The sequence below is a fragment of the Bombina bombina genome, chromosome 5 (assembly GCF_027579735.1).
Source record: "Bombina bombina isolate aBomBom1 chromosome 5, aBomBom1.pri, whole genome shotgun sequence".
Taxonomy (NCBI): Eukaryota; Metazoa; Chordata; class Amphibia; order Anura; family Bombinatoridae; genus Bombina; species Bombina bombina.
Window position 1 is genome coordinate 465,299,651 of NC_069503.1, and position 17,249 is coordinate 465,316,899.

The 17,249-nt window shown below is 39.9% G+C and overlaps 1 protein-coding gene across 1 annotated transcript in view; it reads left to right on the forward strand.

The window, feature by feature from the left end:
* ULK4 (unc-51 like kinase 4) overlaps positions 1–17,249 on the forward strand; it is a 1,503,227-nt gene that overhangs the window by 344,251 nt on the left and 1,141,727 nt on the right. The gene's annotated exons all lie outside the window — the stretch shown is intronic.

Genomic DNA, 17,249 nt, shown 5'->3' on the forward strand with positions numbered 1-17,249 from the left:
CAAGATGATTCCTCAAGTGAGGGGAGTAAGCATGGTACTGCATCATTCCCTCCTTCGTCTACACGAGTCTTGCCCACTCAGGAGGCCCCTAGTACATCTAGCGCGCCAATACTCCTTACTATGCAACAATTAACGGCTGTAATGGATAATTCTGTCAAAAACATTTTAGCCAAAATGAACACTTATCAGCGTAAGCGCGACTGCTCTGTTTTAGATACTGAAGAGCATGATGACGCTGATAATAATATTTCTGAAGGGCCCCTAACCCAGTCTGATGGGGCCAGGGAGGTTTTGTCTGAGGGAGAAATTACTGATTCAGGGAACATTTCTCAACAAGCTGAACCTGATGTGATTGCATTTAAATTTAAGTTGGAACATCTCCGCATTCTGCTTAAGGAGGTATTATCCACTCTGGATGATTGTGACAAGTTGGTCATCCCAGAGAAACTATGTAAAATGGACAAGTTCCTAGAGGTGCCGGGGCTCCCAGAAGCTTTTCCTATACCCAAGCGGGTGGCGGACATTGTTAATAAAGAATGGGAAAGGCCCGGTATTCCTTTCGTCCCTCCCCCCATATTTAAAAAATTGTTTCCTATGGTCGACCCCAGAAAGGACTTATGGCAGACAGTCCCCAAGGTCGAGGGAGCGGTTTCCACTTTAAACAAACGCACCACTATACCCATAGAGGATAGTTGTGCTTTCAAAGATCCTATGGATAAAAAATTAGAAGGTTTGCTTAAAAAGATGTTTGTTCAGCAGGGTTACCTTCTACAACCAATTTCATGCATTGTCCCTGTCGCTACAGCCGCATGTTTCTGGTTCGATGAGCTGATAAAGGCGGTCGATAGTGATTCTCCTCCTTATGAGGAGATTATGGACAGAATCAATGCTCTCAAATTGGCTAATTCTTTCACCCTAGACGCCACTTTGCAATTGGCTAGGTTAGCGGCTAAGAATTCTGGGTTTGCTATTGTGGCGCGCAGAGCGCTTTGGTTGAAATCTTGGTCGGCTGATGCGTCTTCCAAGAACAAGCTACTTAACATTCCTTTCAAGGGGAAAACGCTGTTTGGCCCTGACTTGAAAGAGATTATCTCTGATATCACTGGGGGTAAGGGCCACGCCCTTCCTCAGGATCGGCCTTTCAAGGCAAAAAATAAACCTAATTTTCGTCCCTTTCGTAGAAACGGACCAGCCCAAAGTGCTACGTCCTCTAAGCAAGAGGGTAATACTTCTCAAGCCAAGCCAGCTTGGAGACCAATGCAAGGCTGGAACAAGGGTAAGCAGGCCAAGAAACCTGCCACTGCTACCAAGACAGCATGAACTGTTGGCCCCCGATCCGGGACCGGATCTGGTGGGGGGCAGACTCTCTCTCTTCGCTCAGGCTTGGGCAAGAGATGTTCTGGATCCTTGGGCGCTAGAAATAGTCTCCCAAGGTTATCTTCTGGAATTCAAGGGACTTCCCCCAAGGGGGAGGTTCCACAGGTCTCAGTTGTCTTCAGACCACATAAAAAGACAGGCATTCTTACATTGTGTAGAAGACCTGTTAAAAATGGGAGTGATTCATCCTGTTCCATTAAGAGAACAAGGGATGGGGTTCTACTCCAATCTGTTCATAGTTCCCAAAAAAGAGGGAACGTTCAGACCAATCTTAGATCTCAAGATCTTAAACAAGTTTCTCAAGGTTCCATCGTTCAAGATGGAAACCATTCGAACTATTCTTCCTTCCATCCAGGAAGGTCAATTCATGACCACGGTGGATTTAAAGGATGCGTATCTACATATTCCTATCCACAAGGAACATCATCGGTTCCTGAGGTTCGCATTCCTGGACAAACATTACCAGTTCGTGGCGCTTCCTTTCGGATTAGCCACTGCTCCAAGGATTTTCACAAAGGTACTAGGGTCCCTTCTAGCTGTGCTAAGACCAAGGGGCATTGCTGTAGTACCTTACTTGGACGACATTCTGATTCAAGCGTCGTCCCTTCCTCAAGCAAAGGCTCACACGGACATTGTCCTGGCCTTTCTCAGATCTCACGGATGGAAAGTGAACGTGGAAAAGAGTTCTCTATCTCCGTCAACAAGGGTTCCCTTCTTGGGAACAACAATAATAGACTCCTTAGAAATGAGGATTTTTCTGACAGAGGCCAGAAAAACAAAACTTCTAGACTCTTGTTGGATACTTCATTCCGTTCCTCTTCCTTCCATAGCTCAGTGCATGGAAGTGATCGGGTTGATGGTAGCGGCAATGGACATAGTTCCTTTTGCGCGCATTCATCTAAGACCATTACAACTGTGCATGCTCAGTCAGTGGAATGGGGACTATACAGACTTGTCTCCGAAGATACAAGTAAATCAGAGGACCAGAGACTCACTCCGTTGGTGGCTGTCCCTGGACAACCTGTCACGAGGGATGACATTCCGCAGACCAGAGTGGGTCATTGTCACGACCGACGCCAGTCTGATGGGCTGGGGCGCGGTCTGGGGATCCCTGAAAGCTCAGGGTCTTTGGTCTCGGGAAGAATCTCTGTTACCGATAAATATTCTGGAACTGAGAGCGATATTCAATGCTCTCAAGGCTTGGCCTCAGCTAGCGAGGGCCAAGTTCATACGGTTTCAATCAGACAACATGACAACTGTTGCGTACATCAACCATCAGGGGGGAACAAGGAGTTCCCTGGCGATGGAAGAAGTGACCAAAATCATTCTATGGGCGGAGTCTCACTCCTGCCACCTGTCTGCTATCCACATCCCAGGAGTGGAAAATTGGGAAGCGGATTTTCTGAGTCGTCAGACATTGCATCCGGGGGAGTGGGAACTCCATCCGGAAATCTTTGCCCAAGTCACTCAGCTGTGGGGCATTCCAGACATGGATCTGATGGCCTCTCGTCAGAACTTCAAAGTTCCTTGCTACGGGTCCAGATCCAGGGATCCCAAGGCGGCTCTAGTGGATGCACTAGTAGCACCTTGGACCTTCAAACTAGCTTATGTGTTCCCGCCGTTTCCTCTCATCCCCAGGCTGGTAGCCAGGATCAATCAGGAGAGGGCGTCGGTGATCTTGATAGCTCCTGCGTGGCCACGCAGGACTTGGTATGCAGATCTGGTGAATATGTCATCGGCTCCACCTTGGAAGCTACCTTTGAGACGAGACCTTCTTGTTCAGGGTCCGTTCGAACATCCGAATCTGGTTTCACTCCAGCTGACTGCTTGGAGATTGAACGCTTGATCTTATCGAAGCGAGGGTTCTCAGATTCTGTTATCGATACTCTTGTTCAGGCCAGAAAGCCTGTAACTAGAAAGATTTACCACAAAATTTGGAAAAAATATATCTGTTGGTGTGAATCTAAAGGATTCCCTTGGGACAAGGTTAAGATTCCTAGGATTCTATCCTTCCTTCAAGAAGGATTGGAAAAAGGATTATCTGCAAGTTCCCTGAAGGGACAGATTTCTGCCTTGTCTGTGTTACTTCACAAAAAGCTGGCCGCTGTGCCAGATGTTCAAGCCTTTGTTCAGGCTCTGGTTAGAATTAAGCCTGTTTACAAACCTTTGACTCATCCTTGGAGTCTCAATTTAGTTCTTTCAGTTCTTCAGGGGGTTCCGTTTGAACCCTTGCATTCCGTTGATATTAAGTTATTATCTTGGAAAGTTTTGTTTTTAGTTGCAATTTCTTCTGCTAGAAGAGTTTCAGAATTATCTGCTCTGCAGTGTTCTCCTCCTTATCTGGTGTTCCATGCAGATAAGGTGGTTTTACGTACTAAACCTTGTTTTCTTCCAAAAGTTGTTTCTAACAAAAACATTAACCAGGAGATTATCGTACCTTCTCTGTGTCCGAAACCAGTTTCAAAGAAGGAACGTTTGTTGCACAATTTGGATGTTGTTCGCGCTCTAAAATTCTATTTAGATGCTACAAAGGATTTTAGACAAACATCTTCCTTGTTTGTTGTTTATTCCGGTAAAAGGAGAGGTCAAAAAGCAACTTCTACCTCTCTCTCTTTTTGGATTAAAAGCATCATCAGATTGGCTTACGAGACTGCCGGACGGCAGCCTCCCGAAAGAATCACAGCTCATTCCACTAGGGCTGTGGCTTCCACATGGGCCTTCAAGAACGAGGCTTCTGTTGATCAGATATGTAGGGCAGCGACTTGGTCTTCACTGCACACTTTTACCAAATTTTACAAGTTTGATACTTTTGCTTCTTCTGAGGCTATTTTTGGGAGAAAGGTTTTGCAAGCCGTGGTGCCTTCCATTTAGGTGACCTGATTTGCTCCCTCCCTTCATCCGTGTCCTAAAGCTTTGGTATTGGTTCCCACAAGTAAGGATGACGCCGTGGACCGGACACACCTATGTTGGAGAAAACAGAATTTATGTTTACCTGATAAATTACTTTCTCCAACGGTGTGTCCGGTCCACGGCCCGCCCTGGTTTTTTTAATCAGGTCTGATAATTTATTTTCTTTAACTACAGTCACCACGGTACCATATGGTTTCTCCTATGCAAATGTTCCTCCTTAACGTCGGTCGAATGACTGGGGTAGGCGGAGCCTAGGAGGGATCATGTGACCAGCTTTGCTGGGCTCTTTGCCATTTCCTGTTGGGGAAGAGAATATCCCACAAGTAAGGATGACGCCGTGGACCGGACACACCGTTGGAGAAAGTAATTTATCAGGTAAACATAAATTCTGTTTTTGATGTTTTTGCCTCTTTGGAGGCTGCATTTGGCAGGAAGGATCTCCCGGTAGCTGTGTCTGGTCAATTATGTGCCTGCCTCTCTCTATTTTCTGTGCCACCCTTTTGTGATATTGTGGACTTCACATCTTGGTTATTAGATCCTATATGTTATGACTTGTGGACTCTCACCACCTTTTAAAAGAAAACAAAATTTATGCTTACCTGAAAAATTAATTTCTTTCATGTAATTGGCAAGAGTCCATGAGCTAGTGACGTATGGGATATACAATCCTACCAGGAGGGGCAAAGTTTCCCAAGCCTCAAAATGTCTATATATACACCTCCCATCTCACTCATAATACAGTTTTACAAACTTTGCCTTCATGGGAGGATGGTGAAGCAAGTCGTGCTGATTTCTTCTGTGAAAGGTGCTTCTAAGCATTTTGAAGCCCAGTTCCTCTCAAAATACAGTGTTTGTCTGAGGAATGCCTATAAATACACCCCTCACCACACCCACAATTCAGTTTTACAAACTTTGCCTCCTATGGAGGTGGTGAAGTAAGTTTGTGCTAAGATTTCTACGTTTATATGCGCTTCTCAGCATTGTTGAAGCCCGATTCCTCTCAGAGTACAGCAAATGTCAGAGGGACGTGAAGGGAGTATCACTTATTGAATACAATGATTTCCCTAATGGGGGTCTATTTTCATAGGTTCTCTGTTATCGGTCGTAGAGATTCATCTCCTACCTCCCTTTTCAGATCGACGATATACTCTCAATTTACCATTACCTCTCCTGATAACTGTTTTAGTACTGGTTTGGCTATCTGCTATATGTGGATGGGTGTCTTTTGGTAAGTATGTTTTTAATTACTTAAGACACCTCAGCTATTGTTTGGCACTTTATGCATTTAGATAAAGTTCTAAATATATGTATTGTACTTATATTTGCCATGAGTCATGTTCATGTATTTCCTTCTGCAGACTGTCAGTTTCATATTTGGGGAATATAAACATTTTTTTAAGAAATGTATTTCTTACCTGGTGTTTAGTCTTTTTTTCAATTGACTACTTCTTGCAAATTGCGGGCGGTATTAGGCCCGCGGGTGCGTCAAATGCTAAACTTTATTGCGTCATTCTTGGCGCAAAAATATTTTTGGTGCGAAAAAATACGTCTATGACGCAACTTTGTCATTTCCGGCGTCATAGTTGACGCCGAGACCTTTCACATGGTTGCGTCATTAGTGATGCGAGTGTGTCATTTCCGGTTATTTTTGGCGCCAAAAAGTTTGTTACGTTGTGCGTCATACGTGGCGCCAAACTTTTTCATTATTTCAATACCCCATTGATGTTTGCCTCTTGCCTTTTTCTCTATCAGAGGGCTATGCTATTTGCATTTTTTCCCATTCTTGAAACTGTCATATAAGGAAATAGATAATTTTGCTTTATATGTTGTTTTTTCTCTTACATTTTGCAAGATGTCTCAATCTGATCCTGCCTCAGAAGTTTCTGCTGGAACATTGCTGCATGACATCGGTTCTACCAAACCTAAGTGCATTTGTTGTAAAATTGTAGAAATTATTTCACCGAATGTTATTTGTAATAGTTGTCATTATAAACTTTTACATGCAGATAGTATGTATCCATCAGTAATAGTACATTGCCAGTTGCAGTTCCTTCAACTTCTAATGTGCATGATATACCTGTAAATTTTAAAGAATTTGTTTCTTATTCTATCCTGAAAGGTTTGTCTGCATTTCCACCTTCTAATAAACGTAAAAGGTCTTTTAAAACTTCTCATTTAGATGATGAAATTTCAAATGACCAACAACATAATAATTTATCCTCTTCTGATGAGGATCTATCTGATACAGAAGATCCTTCCTCAGACATTGACACTGACAAATCTACTTATTTATTTAAAATAGAGTATATGCGTTCTTTATTAAAAGAAGTGTTAATTACTTTGGATATTGAGGTAACCAGTCCTCTTGACGTTCAGTCTAATAAACGTTTAAATGCTGTTTTTAAACCTCCTGTGGTTTCTCCAGGGGTTTTTCCTATTCCTGAGGCTATTTCTGGTATGATTTCTAAGGAATGGAATAAGCCAGGTACTTCTTTTATTCCTTCTTCAAGGTTTAAAAAATTGTATCCTTTACCAGCAAAATCTATAGCGTTTTGGGAAACAATCCCCAAAGTTGATGGGGCTATTTCTACTCTTGCTAAACGTACCACTATTCCTATGGAAGATAGTACTTCCTTTAATGATCCTTTAGATAGGAAGCTTGAATCTTATCTAAGGAAGGCCTATTTATATTCAGGTCATCTTCTCAGACCTGCAATTTCTTTGGCTGATGTTGCGGCTGCATCAGCTTTCTGGTTGGAAAATTTAGCGCAACAGGAATTTGATTCTGACTTATCTAGCATTATTAGTTTACTGCAATATGCTAATCATTTTATTTGTGATGCCATTTTTGATATTATCAAAATTGATGTTAGATCCATGTCTTTAGCTATATTAGCTAGAAGAGCATTGTGGCTTAAATCTTGGAATGCTAAATCTAGATTACTATCTCTTTCTTTCCAAGGTAATAATTTATTTGGTTCTCAGTTGGATTCTATTATTTCAACTGTCACTGGGGGAAAGGGAGTTTTTCTGCCTCAGGATAAAAAAAACCTAAGGGTAAATCTAAGGCTTCTAACCGTTTTCATTCCTTTCGTCAGAATAAGGAACAAAAACTCAATCCTCCCCCCAAGGAATCTGCTTCCTATTGTAAGCCTTCCTCAAATTTGAATAAATCCAAGCCATTTAGGACACCAAAGTCAGCCCCTAAGTCCGCATGAAGGTGCGGCCCTAATTCCAGCTCAGCTGATAGGGGTCAGATTAAGGTTTTTCAAGGATATTTGGATAAAATCTGTCCAAAATCTATTGATTCAGAGCATTGTCTCTCAAGGGTATCGAATAGGATTCAGAGTAAGACCTCTCACGTATCCCAGCAAATCCAGTAAAAGATCAGGCTTTCCTGAAGTGTGTTTTAGACCTGGAGTCTTCAGGGGTAATCATGCCAGTTCCTCTTCAGGAACAAGGTTTGGGGCTTTATTCAAATCTATTCATTGTCCCAAAAAAAGGAAAATTTATTCAGACCAGTTCTGGATCTGAAAATTTTGAATTGTTATGAAAGAGTACCAACTTTCAAGATGGTGACTATAAGGACTATTTTGCCTTTTGTTCAGCGAGGACATTATATGTCCACAATAGACTTGCAGGATGCATACCTTCATATTCTGATTCATCCAGAACATTATCAGTTTCTGAGATTCTCTTTTCTAGACAAGCATTACCAATTTGTTGCTCTTCCATTTGGCCTAGCAACAGCTCCAAGAATCTTTTCAAAGGTTTTTGGTTCCCTACTCTCTTTTAATCAGAGAACAGGGTATTGTGGTGTTTAATTATTTGGACGAAATCTTGGTAGTAGCTCAGTCTTTACGTACTGCAGAATCTCACACGAATCAATTAGTTTTGTTTCTTCGGAAACATGGTTGGAGGATCAATTTACCAAAAAGTTTCTTGATTCCTCAGACAAGGGTCACCTTTTTAGGCTTCCAGATAGATTCAGTGTCCATGACTCTGTCTCTAACAGACAAGAGACATTTAAAATTGGTTGCAGTCTGTCTGCACCTTCAGTCTCAGTCATTCCCTTCAGTGGCTATGTGCATGGAAGTTTTAGGTCTCATGACTGCAGCATCGGACGCGATCCCCTTTGCTCGTTTTCACATGAGACCTCTACAGCTTTGTATGCTGAACCAATGGTGCAGGGATTATACAAAGATATCACAATTAATATCCTTAAATCCCAATGTATGACACTCTCTGACGTGGTGGATAGATCACCATCGTTTAGTTCAAGGGGCTTCTTTTGTGCGGCCAATCTGGACTGTGATCACAACAGATGCAAGTCTTTCAGGTTGGGGAGCTGTTTGGGGATCTCTGACAGCACAAGTGGTTTGAAAATCTCAAGAGGCGAGATTACCAATAAATATTTTAGAACTCCGTGCAATTCTCAGAGCTCTTCAGTTTTGGCCTCTGTTAATGAGAGAATCGTTCATTTGTTTTCAGACAGACAATATCACAACAGTGGCATATGTCAATCATCAGGGTGGGACTCACAGTTCCCAAGCTATGCAAGAAGTATCTCGGATATTTGCTTGGGCGGAATCCAGCTCCTGTCTAATCTCTGCGGTGCATATCCCAGGTGTAGACAATTGGGAGGCGGATTATCTCAGCCGTCAGACTTTACATCCAGGGGAGTGGTCTCTCCATCCAGATGTATTTTCTCAGATTGTTCAGATGTGGGGTCTTCCAGAGATAGATCTCATGGCCTCTCATCTAAACAAGAAACTTCCCAGATACCTGTCCAGGTCCAGGGATGTATAGGCGGAAGCAGTGGATGCGCTGACACTTCCTTGGTGTTATCATCCTTCTTACATTTTCCCGCCTCTAGTTCTCCTTCCAAGAGTGATCTCCAAAATCATCATGGAACAATCATTTGTGCTGCTGGTGGCTCCAGCATGGCCACACAGGTTTTGGTATGTGAATCTGGTTCGGATGTCCAGTTGCCCGCCTTGGCCACTTCCATTACGGCCAGACCTACTATCTCAAGGTCCGTTTTCCCATCAGGATCTCAAATCATTAAATTTGAAGGTATGGAAATTGAACGCTTAGTACTAAGTCATAGAGGTTTCTCTGACTCAGTGATTAATACTATGTTACAAGCTCGTAAATCTGTCTCTAGATAGATTTATTATAGAGTTTGGAAGACTTACATTTCATGGTGTTCTTTTAATAAATTCTCCTGGCATTCTTTTAGAATTCCTAGAATTTTACAGTTTCTTCAAGATGGTTTGGATCAAGGTTTGTCTGCAAGTTCCTTGAAAGGACAAATCTCCGCTCTTTCTGTTTTATTTCACAGAAAGATTGCTATACTTCCTGATATACACTGTTTTGTACATGCTTTAGTTCGTATTAAGCCTGTCATTAATTCAGTTTCTCCTCCTTGGAGTCTTAATTTGGTTCTGAAGGCTTTACAGGCTCCTCCATTTGAACCTATGCATTCTTTGGACATTAAACTACTTTCTTGGAAAGTGTTGTTCCTTTTGGCCATCTCTTCTGCTAGAAGAGTTTATGAGCTATCTGCTCTTTCTTGTGAGTCTCCTTTTCTGATTTTTCATCAGGATAAGGCAGTTTTGCTGACTTCTTTTCACTTTTTACCTAAGGTTGTGAATTCTAACAACATTAATAGAGAAATTGTTGTCCCTTCCTTATGTCCTAATCCTAAGAATTCTTTGGAAAGATCCTTACATTCTTTGGATGTGGTAAGAGCTTTTAAATATTATGTGGAAGCTACTAAAGATTTCAGGAAGACTTCCAGTCTATTTGTTTTATTTTCTGGTCCTTGGAAAGGTCAGAAGGCTTCTGCTATTTCCTTAACTTCTTGGTTGAAACTTTTGATTCATCAAGCTTATTTGGAGTCGGGTCAGGCCCCGCATCAGAGAATTACAGCTCATTCTACTAGATCAGTCTCCACTTTGTGGACTTTTAAGAATGAAGCTTCAGTTGATCAGATTTGCAAAGCAGCAACTTGGTCTTCTTTGCATACATTTACTAAATTCTACCGTTTTTATGTATTTGCTTCTTCGGAAGCAGTTTTTGGTAGAAAAGTACTTCAGGCAGCTGTTTCAGTTTGATTCTTCTGCTTTTGATTTAAGTTTTTTTCTTTCAATTATGAAAATAAACTTATTTTTTTTGGGTTGTGGATTAATCTTTTCAGCAGAAAATGGCTGTTTTTATTTTATTCCCTCCCTCTTCTAGTGACTCTTGAGTGGAGATCCACATCTTGGGTATTGCTATCCCATACGTCACTAGTTCATGGACTCTTGCCAATTACATAAAAGAAAACTAATCTAAACTAATTTATGTAAGAACTTACCTGATAAGTTAATTTCTTTCATATTGGCAAGAGTCCATGAGGCCCACCCTTTTTATGGTGTTATGATTTTTTGTGTAAAGCACAATTATTTCCAAATTTCTTTTGTTGATGCTTTCTACACCTTTCTTTATCACCCCACTGCTTGGCTATTCGGTAAACTGAATTGTGGGTGTGGTGAGGGGTGTATTTATAGGCATTTTGAGGTTTGGGAAACTTTGCCCCTCCTGGTAGGATTGTATATCCCATACGTCACTAGCTCATGGACTCTTGCTAATATGAAAGAAATTAATTTATTAGGTAAGTTCTTACATAAATTATGTTTTATTTCATGGTAGTGAGAATCCAAGAGACCCTCCCTATTTTTCGATAAAATATCTATTAGCGTATCTAGCATGTACCTCATTTTCCCTGCTTGTTTGTTTGTTTCTCTTCCTGCTTGGCTATACGTTAGACTGAGGGGAATCAGGAAGGGGAGGGTAATTTTTGCCTGCCTCCTTGTGGAGAGGAATTAAATCCCATGTGGTATGGCTCATGGACTCTTACCACCATTAAATAAATTAATTTATCAGGTAAGCATTCATTTTGTTTTTATCCTTTTATGATTCAGACAGAGCATATAATAAAAAAATAAAGACATTTCTAATTTACTTCTGTTATCAAATTTGCTTTGTTCCCATGGTATTCTGTTTTCTTTTTTTTTTGAAGAGATAGCTAGGTAGATGTCTGGAGCACTTACCTGTCAGAAAATAGTGCGGCCATCTACTGCTCTTGCAAATTGATAACATTCTTACAAAACTGCTTCCATATAGTGCTCGAAACACATGCCACCTCCTGAGCTTACATCCCTGCTTTTTAGTAAAAGATACCAAGAGAACAAAGAACATTTGATCATAGAAGTAAATTAGAAAGTTGTTTAAAATTGCACGCTCTATCTGAATCATGAAAGAAACATTGTGGGTTTCATGTCCCTTAAACAGCTAATATGATTTAAAAACAAAATCCTACATATTATTCTCAGACTAATCTTTGCTTTGAATACATAAATCTATCTAGCATTTATTTAGTGTTTGAATTGTTATTGGTGTTTTTTAAATGATATTTATTATGATATATGCCGTTTTCATACATTTTCCTGGAAGTACGTAGTAGAAGATATTGAGGTGTCACTTAAATGTCACTTATTAAAGAAAATAAATAAATCATGAGAAAATATAAAAATATGAAGTCAATATAACTTGATGATACCGCACATTATCATTGTTCTTGTTACTAAACATTGATATTCTTGAATATTTATAGATTTTACTGATTTTCTAGATGTTTTGCTGTAGCCTTGCCAAGCTGATTATTCATTTGTAAAGGTTTGTTAGAGTAAGGGTTTCTGTTCATTTTATTTTTTTTATTTATTATTATTTTTACTTATTTTTTGCTTCTTTTCATATGTTGTACTAAACTGATGTTACAAATTTGACTACAAGAAAATAGTCCTTTAAAATGTGTCTGTACAATGCTACGAGAGCGGTTTGTTTCTTTTCTCTTTAAATGATCATATATTTTATTTAGCTATATTAACTGAGACCTTGTGACACTATGAATGTTTATTCTGAATGTGTGTTGCTTGCTTATTTCTTTGTAAACAATATTGTCTTAATGTTAAAAATGAACAGAAATTCTAAGACAAATTTGTATCTCATTAGCTATAGAGTTTTGTAATATATTCATCATTATTCGTGATTATCTAGAAACGTTCTTTCTAATGCAGAACAGTTGGATTTGACTCGTCGGACCCCTGGAATAGCCTTTTTTTATTATGCAGCAGCTGTTAATAACGTCTTATTTAGAGAGGAAACATACATCTTCTTTCTTCTAATGTACATATATCTAGTATGCCTATTGGACTAGTAGACAGCTTGTAGAAGATTTCTAGTTATTATGTTAAATTTTAAAAGCACCCACTAGACACCAGGGGACAATAAGCTGTGCTAATTACAGCACTGGGAATATGTGGGTTAGTAGGAGGTAGGAATTTTTGGATGACAGATGTTATACTTCGACAGACTGGTGATAATTAATATGAATGTCCTTTTTATCCTGAACTTTTCTTTTACCTTTTTGATTCTGTCTACTTTAATAGCCTTTGGCAATTTTATACCCATGAGGGTAAATTTATCTCCATTATGAAAATGGTGCAGTTGCTAAGCTGATATAAGAAATGGAAAACAATTTTTCTTCAGCACTTTACATTCTAATATCGAAATGTTCTTGTCTTTCATTTTGAAAATCCAATCTTTAAAAGTTATACTTTTGTCAGATTTTACTTGGTGAAATCGAAAGTTATGGTCTAATGTCCAAGTGCATTTAATTACAAATACCACATTGCATGCTCAATTCATTTTGGGTTAACAATATATATCTAAAAAGACCTGATACTACTCTTCCCATGCTGGTATAACTCGGATTAACAATCACTTCATACATTAAAGGGACACAAAACACAATTATTTTTTCATGACTCTAATAGAGCATAACATTTTAAACAGTGTTCCAGTTTACGTCTCTCATCAGGTTTGCTTTATTCTTTTGATATCCTTTGTTGAAGGAGCAGCAGTGTACTACTGGGAGCTAGATGAACACATTGGTTGAACCAATGTGATGAGGTATTTATGTGCAGTCACCAATCAGCAGCTATCTCCCAGTAGTGCACTGCTGCTTCTGATTTAACCTAGGTACCAAGAAAACAAAGCAAATTAGGCAATATAAGTAAATTGAACATTTTTTTAAAATGGCATGCTCTGTCTGAATCAAGAAAGTCCTTATTTTCTGATTTTGTTAAATATAAGACCAGACAATTGAGCACCATCTTATGTGTTGCAAGAATGTTTTCATGAACAATATGCCATAAATTCCATTAACCCCTCCAGATTCAAAACACATTTATATGGCTAAGTATCTTTCTCAATGAAGGGACACTGTACTCAGATATTTTCTATTATCAAATTGGGAGTAGTTAAATGTTAACCTTTTTGTCTGAAAATATGAGATAAAAGCTTTTTCTCCATACCAGTTATACACATTATGCTTAGTAGCTTATAAGGTACTTCCCACTAATACTCAATGAGCAGTAACAGGAATCACCTACGAACCATTTAGAATTGGTATAAGTGACCTATAGCTAATGAGGATTATTAGGAAGCACACAACATACACAGCTTTATTAGTTTCAAATTAAAAGTAAACAGCTTTAATGAAAAAATTTCATATGAATTACATCATTTTTATATTAGTGTTATTTGCTGTCTCTCCGCCTCTGAGCTACCACTATACTCCCTGCCACTGCAGAACTAAAATACAGGATTTTGTGCTGCAGGGTATGTAGCCATTGATTGTAATGTGTATAATAATATAAATTAGGCATAACAATGTATCATAGGCACATAGAAGATTGTTGCCGATGTACTCACATCCTGATCTGAAAGAGGTTCCTCACTTCTGTGGTAGGGGCTCATTTCAAGTATATATCCCCCTTACAGTAAATAAATTAGCTAGCTGACTACCATTTATATGGCAATCCTACTAATTTCCTAATAATGACAGGGTTATGAGATCTCATATTGGAAAGGGTTTCTAAAAGATATACCAATTCCAATTGGTAGCCACATATCTTTTAGGTAATTGATAGGTTATTTTCCCCTGTCCTTTAAAACGGTTTACGTTCCATTCCTTGGATTAATGAACATGACATAGCAAAACAAGTGGCAAGGGTCCATATCCTTGTTTTCTAAAGGGATAGTAAACCCAATTTTTTTTTCATGATTCAGATAGAGCATGCAATTTTAAGCAACTTTCTAATTTACTCCTGTCATCAATTTTTCTTCCTTCGCTTGGTATCTTTATTCGAAAAGCAGAAATGTATGTTTAAGAGCCGGCCCATTTTTGGTTTAGAACCTGGGTTGTACTTGCTTATTGGTAGCTAAATGTAACCAACCAATCAGCAAGTGTAACCCATGTACTGAACCAAAAATGGGCCGGCTCTTAAACATACATTTCTGCTTTTCAAATAAAGATACCAAGAGAAGGAAGAAAATTTGATAATAGGAGTAAATTAGAAAGTTGCTTACAATTGCATGCTCTATCTGAATCATGAAAGAAAAAAATTGGGTGACTATCCTTTTAACATGTGATCCATGTACCTTGAGGGAGGGGGTACTTGGAATATAAGCAAGAGGGTAATTAAATGGTTATGAAACCCAAGTTTTTTTTTCTTTCATGATTCAGGTAGATCATGCAATTTAAATAGCTTTCCAGTTTATTTCTATTATCTATTTTGTTTCATTCACTTTAAATCCTTATTTGAAAAGTTACCTAGGTAGGCTCAGAAGCTGATTGGTGGCTGCACATATATACCTTTTGTTATTGGCTTTCAGCTAGTAGTGTATTACTGCTGCTTTAACAAAGGTTACCAAGATATGCTTAAAAATTGAATGTAACACACAAGAATGCTTTACCTAACTTAAAAAAACATTTCAGGGGGGGCGGAGTCTGCCACAAAATGGACAGGACGTGATTTCTTGCAGCTCTGCAGTTACTGCCTAATAAACGGCACCTGGTCGATATGCTTCTGCCTACTTGGGAGGTCACTTCTAAGACTTCCATCTACCCTCACCATTGGATATATTGTCTACGTGCCCGCCGGCCATGAGACCGGATAATGCACCTCTAACTAACAAGAGGACTTTGAGATCTCGGGCAGGGGATTCCTCATTTACCTCCTTTCTATCCCTCATCGGTTTGGTGGTTCATCATGGAGACCGATCCTGTCGCTCTGACATGCACCGGAGTGGTTGGCCTATCCACACCCGACGCCTAGGAAGATGGTCACAAGGCCTGGGCTGCGAGCGGCAGTAAACTAACAAGCCTTCAATCCCCGTCCGTCCAACTTGCTGGGCTTTTAAGTGAAAAAGGAGACTGCTCTTTATCGCTTCTTGATCCACAGCTCCGTTTAGCTTAACCTACACATAGGATGATCTGGCACAGTCCAGATTAGGGAGAAGCCTCAGGAGCCTTGTTACTCACGCGGCCCAGGAAACACCACTCTTACCTTCCTCCACAACTGAGAGACAGATCCGAATCCCAGGTCAGAGGCTATGGCAGCTTAACTTTGGCTCTAACAATAGACTGCAGCACTGTATTTGACATAGTTACACTGGAACGGTTGTCATTTAGTTTAGCCGGCACCCCACAATGACTGCAAGCGGTTCTTTCAAAGAGGTTAAACAGTAAAGGGGACAACTATTGATCTATTATTTCTCACTTTATCGTATATAACTCAAGCCGAATTACCACATATCCAGCACTTGTTGTACATTGCAAAAATGGAGCGCATCATTCTTCTCCTGAATGATCTGTCCACTCACCTAGATTGGCACTACACAAATTGTATTGACGCTTTGCATCCTGAAACCATTATACCCTTGGATGCTTTTCCTATTGAAGCTTCACAACACACACCATGGATAGAGCCTGATCTAGATGAAACTCGCAAAGAGGAAAAGGGGATGGTTGCAGAATCTCATCAGCCATTCAGCAATATGGATGCCCTAGGGGCCATAGAAGCAACGCAAGTGATCAGTGAGAGATACGGTCATATGCTGCCTAGGCCCTCATCTCCGATAACAACAGCTGTGCGGATGATAGTAGCTGCGGAAACCTGAAGAAGGCACCCTCCAGGACGGATGCAGCAACCACCTAAGAAAATACCTAGTTGTCAATTGGGGAGAGCTAAAGGTATGAGTGGTCAACTGCAACACCCTAGGAGATCTCAGACTTCTCCGCTTTGGATACTGGCACACACAAAAAAGACAGAGACCTGTACCCTTGAGTTAGGACTGTTTGCTCAATATGGTCTCTTTTTTGGGGGAGTTCTCCCAACTCCAAAGCAACCAGAGTGCACCACTCCTCTGAGAGTCAATATGTCTAGAGCAGGTGTTGGCTAACTTTATACCACCAATTATCCCATTCCACTTTCATCTCGTCTGGGAGACTGAAAGTGGTCCAAATGCCTCCTCTTAGGTGAACAGTATTCCCCAGTATAATATTTTTGTGTATCACTACTTTTATGATTCTTATCTTGGGAGCAAATATCTACATGATGTTTATAAGCTGAATTTAAGATACAGCTCCCTGTTGTATACTGGAACACTATATGTCTTTTAGCTTAACAGTGGATCTAGTCCAGTTAACATATCATGATTTAGTTTCTCACCCCGCCTAAAAATGTTTATTTCTCTGAAATGTTCATTATGATGTATCTTTTAGTACCTTAGTACCACTATGGGACAGATTTCTGCTCCAGTACAATGCTGTTTAGGTGCCAGATATATTCCTTCAACTCCTACGTCAACTTTTCACTCCATATGAATCTGTTTTCCATATATTTGAGTGTTTTATTAATATTATGTCCTTATTGTGTTTGCCTGCTTCTACCCTTAGGGTTCTTGCTACACTATCGTTGATATAGTTATGATAGACATTAACACCCCATTCTCTGTGTCATATCACCAAATATCTTTAGGCAAGATTTAATATGGACCTGCTACCAATA